The following is an 11,998-nucleotide window of genomic DNA, read 5'->3' on the forward strand; positions in this document are numbered from 1 at the left end:
AACACGAACACCCACGTGACAGTTGGGAACATTTTAAGGATAGACCGTCTTGCGCAATTACTGCGCAATGCATGATGCAGATACTGGTCCAGGTGGAAATATGAAGCCATAGATCACATATAGGGAGGAGAAAGATCTCAGATAAACACCGAGTGGGAATCTTCACAAAGAAAGATCCCTTACAAATAACAACTGCTCAGACAGAGGCATCTGAAAGTGCGATACACAAACCCCTAACAGCCTAGTTAGCCAAACCGAAGCCCTAATGCAGGTTCTTCTGCTCCATGCCACCACCTGAAATGAGCCAGTTTGCCTCCTGTCAATGTTCTCCTTCTCAAAGCGCTTGCCCTCCAGTCTTCACTCTGCACTGTATGGACCATTTCTTCTTTGAGGGTCCTGGCTCTTGTCCTCTTCATGCTCCTGGCCTGCAGGTCCTGAAGGTGGCTGGTCTCTAGGACCTCCACAAGCTGCCCACAGGTGCACATCTCCTCAAAGGGTCGAGGTCCTAACAGCTCCTGCATGTCACCTTTGCCCCAAGCAGCTCTAAGCCAAGGTGAGCAGGAGACCGCCGTGTTTAAGGGACATCACACACGCGATGTTCTCGAACAACACATTAATCAGGAAAACACCCGATGTGTTATGTTCAGATGCTGAGCTGTGATCTCAGGCTCCCCCCCCCCCCCCCCCCCCCCATAGTGATCTCCTATCTCACCCTGCCAGAGGAGGTCACAGAGGTCACAGGAAGCCCAGAGGTGGAGGAAGCTCATCTCAGACAAGGCCTACCATGGCGTACAGGAACCAGTCTGCATCTGCAGCCCACGCTGTCCTTCCATTGCAGCATCTTGGAAGCCCCAGCAGCATCCCTCCTCTGCAAGCTCCTCACTACGGAAACTGCAGCAGTGCCTGTGGCCACACCCACTCAGCCATCACTCAGAGCTGTACACCACTGCCACCTGGTGGTGCAGATCATCACATGCGAGGATTACACTCTGAGAGATGGGGAGGGTACCCACCAGACATGAAATGCAACAATAAAATACAGATAATTAAAATGAACAAGAGGGATCCTCTCGAGAGATATTCAGTCACGTTAAACCGTCTCAAACTGATACAGGGAGAAGCTCGAGATGCTGCAGTTAACATCTGCTAAAGAGCAAGCTAAACCAGCAGGGGTTTGATATCTCCACGCGGCTTTTCGCTGGATACATTCAGCTCATTTAAAGTTTTTCTGACATACACTAGGCATTTCAGATAAGAGACTGCATTTCAAATGTAATTTCAAATGTAATGTTAATGAAATTACTAGCAAAATTACTTGCATTTCATGATAAATTACACGAGGTACATGGACATCTGTATGTCATTGTACCAGTGGCTGGCAAATGAACTGAATGAAATGAACCAAATTAACTGAACATACCAGTGCAGTGACAAAGAATTTCAGTATTTAAAAGACTTGTTAAAGTAACATTGATTATATTGTGTACAGCTCAATTTGAATTTGAAAGCGGACGTTAATTGGCAGAGTGAATTTACTGTAGTCATCAGCCAGCATCTTGGAGTGAGGATACGGATGTTTTTTCAAAAAACGAATTACAGTAAGTGACGTGTAATTAAATATGGAGTAATGCTTTGTTTGTACACAAGGTGTCACTGCAATCCTACTGTGATGATGCGATAGTTAGATGATGCGTTAGTTTGTAGACGGGCGAAAGCCGCCATCTTTACGTGTGACTAAGCAGTTTCATTTCCCATTCCATTGCTTTTTTTTGGAAAGAGCATCTGCTATGAGTATTTTTCTTATTAAGCTTCTGCAGCACTTTGAACCAGTGGAAATAACACAACGTGCCAGTGGAAGGCGGAAAGCAGCACTTGCTGGCTCTGCAAACCTCCAGCTGCAGCTCTGGGGGTGTGACCCCTGGCTTGGTGTGTGTGTGTGTGTGTGTATGTGTGTGTGTATGCTCTGCATGTCCTCTTTATGTTTGTATGTGACCCCTGGCTTGGTGTGTCTGCATACTTTGCGTGTTATTGCTGTGTATGTGGATGACCATGGCTTTGCGTGTGTTTGTGCTTTGCATGTTCTTGCCGTGTTGGTGTGTGACCCCTGGCTTTGTGTGTGTGTGTTATTATTTGTGCCCTCTGGTCAGCTGGCATCCTGTAGGGAGAGTCCTTGCTTTCTTGGGATAGACTGGAACTTTCATAAAATTTCCAATTCTCACCTTAAAAATAAGCAGTACTGAATACACAATTCATCACTAAATTGTTAGTATCTATCTATAAAAATGTTTGTATAAAACATTGCAAATCATAAAATCATTTCAAATAATGATGGCATAATTGGTTAAAACTTAAAAGAGTTTCTACTACAGCAGTGTATAAATGTAGCTTGAAATGAGAGAAGGAATTTGAAACAGAGAGTCAGATAAGATGAGCATTTTTAATTTCACATTATGGTGTAATTTCAGGGATGGTATTCGAGGCAGCAGTGATAAACCTGCAGAAGGTCAGTGGAGAGCTACAGCAAGGTCATTTAAGGAGGGGCATCAATGAGGCAAAATTACTGGGTCGACACCACGTGATGAATATCGTTTTCAGTTCTGTGGCTGACGTAGTGTCCCGTTACCAACTCACTGCTGCCAGCACGTCCTACCTGCTGAAGATGTGATATTTATAGCTCCCATATAGGTCACTTAGATGTGGATGCGGCACCCCCCTCCCCCACCAACAGTATTTTTATCCATCTTCAGAAACCCCCCTGCAAAGTCTTTGTAAGATGACTGATTGGCAGATTTATATGTCAGTAATATGAGTGAATCTATGAATCCTTCCAAAGTAGCAGCAAGAAAGTGAGATGAAACAGAGCTCTGGCTAAAATGCAAGGACTAGGAGGTTCTGCAACCCAGAGATTTTATTACTCTGTGTTTAGTGGATCTGAACCAAATCTTTAGCAATAATAAGTGCGGCAAAGGGAGCCAAACGGAAGGACAGCGGAGCGCTAAATGGAGGCTGGGTTGGCTGAAGAGGAGCTTGCCCATAACTCTCCTCAAATCAGCAGGGGTTTCTGAGGTGGAGCCTCCGACTCCTCTTCCTCGTCTTCGTACATCTCCCCTTCGTCGTCGGCCGTAGCGTCCTGATACTGCTGGTACTCGGACACCAGGTCGTTCATGTTGCTCTCAGCCTCGGTGAACTCCATCTCGTCCATGCCCTCGCCGGTGTACCAGTGCAAGAAGGCCTTGCGGCGGAACATGGCGGTAAACTGCTCGGAGATGCGCTTGAAGAGCTCCTGGATGGCCGTGCTGTTGCCGATGAAGGTGGACGACATCTTGAGGCCGCGGGGTGGGATGTCGCACACGGCCACCTTGACGTTGTTGGGGATCCATTCCACGAAGTAGCTGCTGTTCTTGCTCTGGATGGCCAGCATCTGCTCGTCCACCTCCTTCATGGACATGCGGCCGCGGAAGACGGTGGCCACGGTCAGGTAGCGGCCATGGCGGGGGTCACAGGCCGCCATCATGTTCTTGGCGTCAAACATCTGCTGGGTGAGCTCCGGCACGGTGAGGGCGCGGTACTGCTGGCTGCCCCGGGCCGTCAGTGGGGCAAAGCCGGGCATGAAGAAGTGCAGGCGTGGGAAGGGCACCATGTTGACAGCCAGCTTGCGGAGGTCGGCGTTGAGCTGGCCGGGGAACCGCAGGGAGGTGGTGACGCCGCTCATGGTGGCCGACACCAGGTGGTTGAGGTCCCCGTAGGTGGGCGTGGCCAGCTTCAGGGTGCGGAAGCAGATGTCGTAGAGCGCCTCGTTGTCGATGCAGTAGGTCTCGTCCGTGTTCTCCACCAGCTGGTGGATGGACAACGTGGCGTTGTAGGGTTCAACTACGGTGTCGGACACCTTGGGGGAGGGAACCACGCTGAAGGTGTTCATGATGCGGTCGGGGTACTCCTCCCGCACTTTGCTGATCAGCAGCGTGCCCATGCCAGAGCCGGTGCCCCCCCCCCAGCGAGTGCGTCATCTGGAAGCCCTGTAGGCAGTCGCAGTTCTCACACTCCTTCCTCATGACATCCAGCACAGAGTCGACTAGCTCCGCCCCCTCAGTGTAATGACCCTTGGCCCAGTTGTTCCCGGCTCCACTCTGGCCTGTACAAGAACAGCAAAAAAGACACTTATATCTCATAAGATGCAGTCACAGCCATGTAACCAACGAATCAGCAGTATAAACAGTAAAGAGTAAACGTATGTATAACGCCAAGTAACCATGTGACCCCTAATGTGATGTAGTATAATGTAAATTTAGTATAATAATAAATTCAAGGCACCAGCAATAATGTCCCCAGTATAACATAACTGCAGGGTTAGCTGGAGTTCATCATGAAAGTCATACCTCACACACACCTTCTCCAAACTTCACCTTTCATTCACACCACCTTTGTGTACTTATTCTCTCCATTCGGTAAAGTAAGAAGCACAACTGAAGCTGTGTGCAACACAAGACCTTTAAAAACAGGACATATCCTGCAGTAATAATGTGCTGTTGTAGGTAAAGTAGTTCCTGCTCTGGCATTAAAATACATTCAGGCATTAAGATGAGCATCTGCACCAGATGATCTTCAGTATGACCCAATGGGATTTCCTCCAGCAACATGCAGGGAACTGACTGGCCAATGACAGTGGCCCTTTTAACAAGGCCAATTCATCAGCGTGTGCACAGCTACAGAGCTCTGTGACATTAGCAGCCCACGGCGTTGCAGATGCAACCGTCACAGAGGGGAGGGCACACTCAGCATTTAACATCTGCATGACAGTGCAGATCAGCTCAGACAGTGTAGTTGCTCAGGGAACCTACAGTCTGAAATAAGTCAATGTAACCAGAGACATAAAGTAAACTGTGACACATTTGATAACCTTTTACACTGGCATGAAGAGCATCTGCAAGAACATTTTCCTGTATTCGTGATACAAATAATCTGGTAGAACTTAACTGCACCTTCATAATGCATTTATTATGCATTCATATAAGATTCATAAACAGCATGTAAGTATACCTACCTAATATACTTCAACACCATAACTATACATTAACAAACATTATATGGTGACAACAGACATTATAATTGTACAATCACATAATGTTTGTTATGAATGTATGTTAAAGCTGTTTAGGTGTTAGGATGTTAAGGTTTTCTTACATGCTGCTTATGAATGTTCTATGAATGCATTATGAAGGTGCAGCTAATGTAAAGTGTTACTCATAATTGGTTGTTACAAGGATACAGGGCCTAATGACTGGTGTGTTTTATCCTTTGTTCAGGGTTTCGAAAACCTTCTCCACAGATCATCATATGGTCTTATGAAAAACACATGAAGGAGAACATTTCACTGACCAAAGATGAAGTTATCTGGTCTGAAGAGGTGGCCAAAGGCACCGCACCGTACCGAGTCCATGGTGCCAGGCTCTAGATCCACCAGGATGGCTCGAGGAACGTACTTGGAGGCTGAAGAAAGACCGGCTTCCTCTCAGCGGCTCGTAAACACATCATTGCTACAGTGCAATGCCAGCGGGTTTTAAATGCAATAAGGTGGCCATTAATAAGGTTTGGACAGAAGTAGCCATTAACTAGGAGCAGTGGGTTCATAACCAGTCCTTGTACTATATGTCTATTAATAATGCACATTATCATACTTACTCATATGTCATAATAATTAATTATCTCATTTGGACTTACATGAGGCCTCGTTATAATACACACTAATCCTTTCCAGTTGCAGGTCAGAGTCTCCGACATAGTTCCCGGTGGGGTCAATGCCGTGTTCATCGCTGATCACCTCCCAAAACTGCAGGGCAAACAGAGGAAGCAAGCAGCTTTGCTACATCCTGCAAAATATGCACCAGCAGAGCATCTCCCAATAAGTAGGAGCTGCTTTGCGAGTATTGGAGCAGCCAGTTATCATGTGAGAAAGACTGAAAGAGTGAGAGTGAAGGACAGGGAACTGAAAGCCAGTAGATTGTGTGGAGTGGGGGGGTTAGGGGGCCTGATCTTCAATGACAGGAAAGTAAAGTGGGAAATTCAACAAACAGGTAAATAGTAAGAGCAAAAGATGTCTGGATATCAAGTGTCACATAGGGAGATCCACAGTGGCAGAACAGATGATGTAAATGGGGACATGAGCACTGTCAGGACATTAAAAGTCTAGACAGAGATCAGCAGCTTCAGGACATAAAGAGTCTACAGTGAGATCAGCATTTTCAGAACATAAAGGGTCTACGGGGAGATCAGCAGTTTCTGGACATGAAGGGTCTACAGAGAGAGATCAGCAGCTTCAGGACATAAGGAGTCTACAGTGAGATCAGCAGCTTCAGAACATACAGGGTCTACGGGGAGATCAGCAGTTTCTGGACATGAAGGGTCTACAGAGAGAGATCAGCAACTTCAGGACATAAAAATTCCACAGAGAGATCAGCAGGTTCCGGACATAAAGAGTCTACAGAGAGATCAGCATTTTCAGAACATAAAGGGACTACAGGGAAATCAGCAGTTTCAGGACATAAAGAGTATACAAAGAGATCAACAGCTTCAGGACATCGAGAGTCTACAGAGAGATTAGCAGTTTCAGGACATCAAGAACCTATAGAGAGATCAACAGCTTCCTGATATCAAGAATCAACAGAGAGATAAGCACCATCAAGACTTCAGGAGTCTACAGAGAGATCAGCAGCTTTATGACATCGAGAGTCTTAACAGCGATCAGCAGCTTCAGGACATCACATGTAAACCAAGAGTGGAGTTACTGACAATACCTGCAGTCTACATGGGATGGAGTCATTCCACTTCTGTTTCTGTTTCCAGGGATAGCTGGAAAACAAGCAGGGCAGTGGGTCCCGAGGACCGAGTTTGAGAACCACTGCTCTAGAAGCAACTTCAGGACAAGCAACTTCTCCCAGGCTTCAAAAATGGATGCAGATTAGTGTCTCCGAATTTCCCTGACTGTGCACGAGCTTGTGCCCTGTCATGAACTAGCATCCCTCCCACGCTGTCCCTGCCTTTGCCCTGCACCACCTGGGATGGGTTCCAGACTCCCTATAACCCTGATCTGGATAAATGGTTAAGGAGGATGGATGGGTGCAAGAAAACCACTGAATCTCCATTTCCACTCAGCCTATACAGGTACTGTACATACGGACTGAAAACGCCCGTCCCATCATCCTCAGATCCAGGAGTTTTCCCAAATGCTGGCAATCTGCTTCCCCAGGTGCAAAATTGCTGCGTAATAATGTTCGCTGCTCAGTTAACACAGAAAACATCCTCAAAATATGGCACAAGGAATATATATTTTTTTATACTTATTTTAATTATATTTGTAATAAACCTCCATCGAGACAGCACCACCCTTGTAAAATTACCAAATAAAAGGCTGAACAACACAACAAAGAATGTATCTTAAGTGATGCATCAAACAGACAAGAGGATGTCACACGTGTTCAGGAGGGATGTCACAGAGTTTTATGGTCTGGAAGACAATCTGACAGCCTCTGATGTAGCCTTCGCCTAAGAATAGACTACTGCACCCGCACACTTCCCACTTCCGGTATAGAAGTGTTAAATGTTTTTTCGTATATTTAATTATTCATACTGTATGTTAATTATCTTGCAGTCCTGGTTTCCCGTCATTCCAGGGAGCTCAGTCGAACCGTACCAACGCCAAGCGGACTCCTTAACAGCACGGTAATGTTCGTAATGTGCTAGTTGTCGCACTTTTACGTCACTTTGGACAAAAAAATGCCTGCTAAATAAATGTATGTACATATATTAATCAGGTATGACCTTTACAGTGTAAATGTCATTCTCTGGCTTGCCAGAGCCCGTCATTGCTCTGGTTCGAGCAGAACAGCAGGGGGAGTGCCGGTAACATAATCTGAGCAGATTTTTTTTTACAATAACAAAGTAACATTGATACTGAAAATTAGGACATACGTATAAAAAAATGTGACGTAATACAAAAAGTCAAAATTTGTCGATAACAGTCTCCAGAATTATACATGTTGGATACTTCAACGTCTCCATTAGTGCAGACGTATACACTGCCGGGGATGAAAGCCAACTTTTTGAGCCGAGTATGCATTCATTTCCATGTGAGATCGGTACCGGAGTGCGTAACGATCCCGGGCAGTGCGCACTGCGGATTGGGGTGCGGCGATGCGGTTGGGGAGGGGGGTGCGATAATATCCTGCTGAAAAATTCAGTTATGTGAGACCCTACACAGTGTTCAAGAGACGATCTAACGGAATAACCGAGTAGCGACGCAGGAGGGCGGCTCTCTGCACCCCCCCCCCACCTCCCCCGCAAGAAGGACCCTGACAAACTGTTGCGCTTTCGGACACTGTGCCGATCATGTCTCACCATAACTCTCCCGGTCATGTCTCACTTGCTCATGCTTTACTAGCTCCTGTCCTTCCTTATAGCAATACCAACCACAGTCCGCTGCTGCGTCATATTTTCATTCCCTGTCGCTTTCTTCAACTTCATGTTCCAAATATTCAAATCAATTCAATTTATTTTTGTACAGCGCATTTTCACAACAGTACCTTACATACTTGCCTCATTGCCCTTAAAAATCACTTGACGTGATGTAAAACACTCTTTCAAAACCCTATTATGTGAAATAAGAAGACTAAAGGATCAAACGGAAAAAAACGACAATCAAACAAATTACAGACTATGTTAAAACATATAATAAAAAAGGGATTTACTGGCTGGCAATTCGCATTAAGGATTGATTGGCATTCATCTGATAGTCATTTTACCTTAGCGCCGATCTGATTGCCACATTGGCCGGCCTGAATATGAACGATTTCCCGCATCGTCCTCTGGGTCCTCGGCGTGTCCTGCGAAGCGGCACAGCTGGGTTTGTTGATACAGAGCGACGCGGGGTTTTATATGCAGCTGAGGCGACTCTACTTCACTGCACAGCCGGTGCCCAGGGCATCGCAGCACCGCTGACCAATCAGGAGGCGCAGCAGCAGCAGCATCAGGACCGGGCAGGGAAAGCTGCAGGGCCTCTCTAAAGCATCCACAGCTGACAGCTATGATAAATGGCTGATCCGACATCTACGTTTGCAATCTTTTTCAATAAATATTATAGCTACACAGTACAGGCGGTGGGGGGTTAATTTACTGTTCAGACAGTTAGTTCATTGTATAGTAAGGTCACATATTTACTTTTCTTTTATTTACAAAAAGCCCTGTGTGTCATGACACAATAGTCCCATAGTCATCATCAAAATTATCTGCTTTTGTGCTGCAACAGCCATTCTGTTGTATTATAGACAAAATATGTAATATAACACATTGGGCTTTTGCTAACTGCAAAACACTTTAAAACACTTTACACCCATTTGCAACAAACAGCATTCATTGGAGTACAGCGCTGGTTCCGAAACCAAGAGCTCAACAAAAAAGGCAACTTGAGACAAACTACCTTCCTGCTTTAAACTCATTTGAAGTAGGCTGTATATACCAGGAGAGAAAATGCTCCCTAAGCCTTCAGCAAGCGAATACAGTAAAACCCCGTTATGATGGACTCTCGTATAACGGAATATCGTCTATAACGGACGAGGTCCGCTGGTCCTGGCCGTGCGCCTTAAAAACATGCAGAAAAAGCATCGGATATAGCGGACTGGCATATAGCGGAATTTCTCTTATAACGGACAAACAATTTGGTCCCCAGGGCCTCTTTTAGCTGTAGTTTTGTTCGGCTATAACGGACATGCAGTCTCCGCCTACAAGCATGTGGCGTGCCGGTGATATTCAGCGCAGATACCGAGTCGTGATTATTAATAGTCATCGCATCTGCTCAGGTGAAGTTGGATTACTACATGTACAATATAATAATCTATACCACAGGTGTGTCTGCTGGGGTGTGGCATGAGTAAATGGTGTCCTGTAGTTGTGTTCCGGGCATACGGCAACTCTGGATATAACGGACTTTGGATATAATTGCCAGTTCCCTCGAAGTCCGTTGTTTTTACTGTATTTTACTGTAGGAGGTCCTGCTATTAGCTAATTGGTGGCCCTTCATTCTTTTAATCAGACGGGTCAGATTGTTATAAAGAACTAAACATTTAACTCAAACATCTGAGCTATGACACCTTTTCAGGGGATGGAGTATATTCTGGTATTTCTGGAACATTCCCCTGGCCCTGCATTGATCTGCTTGATTGGCACCAGACTGGGAAAGTGCTGTGACAGTAGCAGGATGCGGTCAAGAGGAAGGTGCTGATTGGTGAGGGATGCTACCCCAGTTGGACAGCCGGACTGGCTTTTTAAATCTCTTCCCAAATGGATCATCTCATCTCTGGCTCAAAATGGCTCATAAAAATATGCAATTAAAAGTGTCTCTGTTAATGAAATAGTCAAAGGGCAAAAAGTATTCCAGGAAGAAGCTCATTAGTACATAAAATGCCAGAACCTATGCTGATGTGGTGCTGGATTGTGGGACCCTGATGAGAAGCCCAGAAGGTGAGGGGTCTGCAGTGAGCCTCCATCCTGCAAAGCAGAAGGCTTTACTGACATACTGGAAGAACATGCAGAACCCCTATGTAGGGACTGGGCTCACAACTTTGCTCGTTTCAATCCCTAACAAGCACAATTCACATCATAAAGGAAATATCTCCCTCTAGTGGTGATTTGGTCATAATTACAGTTCTGCTTATACTCACCTTGGCCAGATCAGCAAGCCCTTTCCATCATATCCTAGTTGTCTATAAAGAGAAATGTTAACATGACTCAGATACATATTATACAGGACTACATACCTCCTTAACAATTTCAATTGATTGAAAACCTTTTGCTATTTTTAAAACTTAATCATAAAGCCAACTTTAATCTGTATATTTATATAAACACTTCCTGAATATGTTATTTTATTGTGAAAACAATGCAGGCCATACTATCAAGCTGCAATAAGAAATCCTAACATCAAAGTTTCCTCAATGTTAGTTATATGAATTAATTTTGGAGTAGTTGCACATCGGATGGTCTTAATTGAATCAATCAACATAAATTATTGAAGTAAATGCAATAGAATATGATATAAGAACATAAGAACATAAGAACTATACAAACGAGAGGAGGCCATTCGGCCCATCAAGCTCGCTTGGGGAGAACTAAACTAATAGCTCAGAGTCGTTAAAATCTTATCTAGCTCTGATTTAAAGGAACCCAAGGATTCAGCTTGCACTACATTATCAGGAAGGCTATTTCATACTCTGACTACAGAGACTACATACTCTGACTATATAGCTGAAGTACCTGCCGTGGCTAGGCCTTGGAATTATGACAAAACTGTATTTGATATTAAATCCTCCCTGACCTGTAAAAAAAAACCATTTCAGACTCACCTTCCACCAATCAGTCGAGCACAGTCACAGTCACAGATTACTCAGCTAGTTGGTTGAAACAAAATCCTGGTGTGGAACCTGAACTTTCCACCTCTGCTCCTTAGTCATGTACCTTAAAGGGCCAGGACACACGCCATTGGTGCCCTGTCATACTTTACATGTTTAGCGTAGCCATGATTGGGTCATTTTTGGGCCAGGTTTCACACCCAGCTTCTGCATTGTGTTACACGTGTATAAGGGCCGCGTTCCTGTTCACAGGTTCTTGTATAGCAGAGGATGAACCGGCTCACTGTACATACAGCAGCATGCAGACAGTCCTCTACTGCTGAGGGACCTGCTTACTTGCATCGGTGATGTAAATGTCCTCATTTGTTTCCGTTTTTCCATCGTTGACTTTGCTTCTGGTTCTACTACGAATGTGTCCTTGAAGTAAAGGAGAAGTGGTCAATGTATTAAAAGGTTCATATGGACTCCTTTCACACTTGGACCGTCCACTTCAAGGTCACGTCTGGTCTGTTCACTTTTGACCCCTCGTTATAGACCTGCTAACTATCGAGCTTCACATAATACCACCTGTCCTTCATTTCTCATTGCATTCCCAGTGTCCT

At 45.1% G+C, this 11,998-nt stretch overlaps 1 pseudogene; it reads right to left on the reverse strand.

Annotated features, from left to right (window-relative positions):
- Window positions 1-2,423: 2,423 nt before the first annotated feature.
- Window positions 2,424-8,939, reverse strand: LOC125706742 (tubulin beta-3 chain-like; annotated as a pseudogene).
- Window positions 8,940-11,998: the final 3,059 nt, after the last annotated feature.

The sequence above is a fragment of the Brienomyrus brachyistius genome, chromosome 13 (genome assembly GCF_023856365.1).
Source record: "Brienomyrus brachyistius isolate T26 chromosome 13, BBRACH_0.4, whole genome shotgun sequence".
Classification (NCBI taxonomy): Eukaryota; Metazoa; Chordata; class Actinopteri; order Osteoglossiformes; family Mormyridae; genus Brienomyrus; species Brienomyrus brachyistius.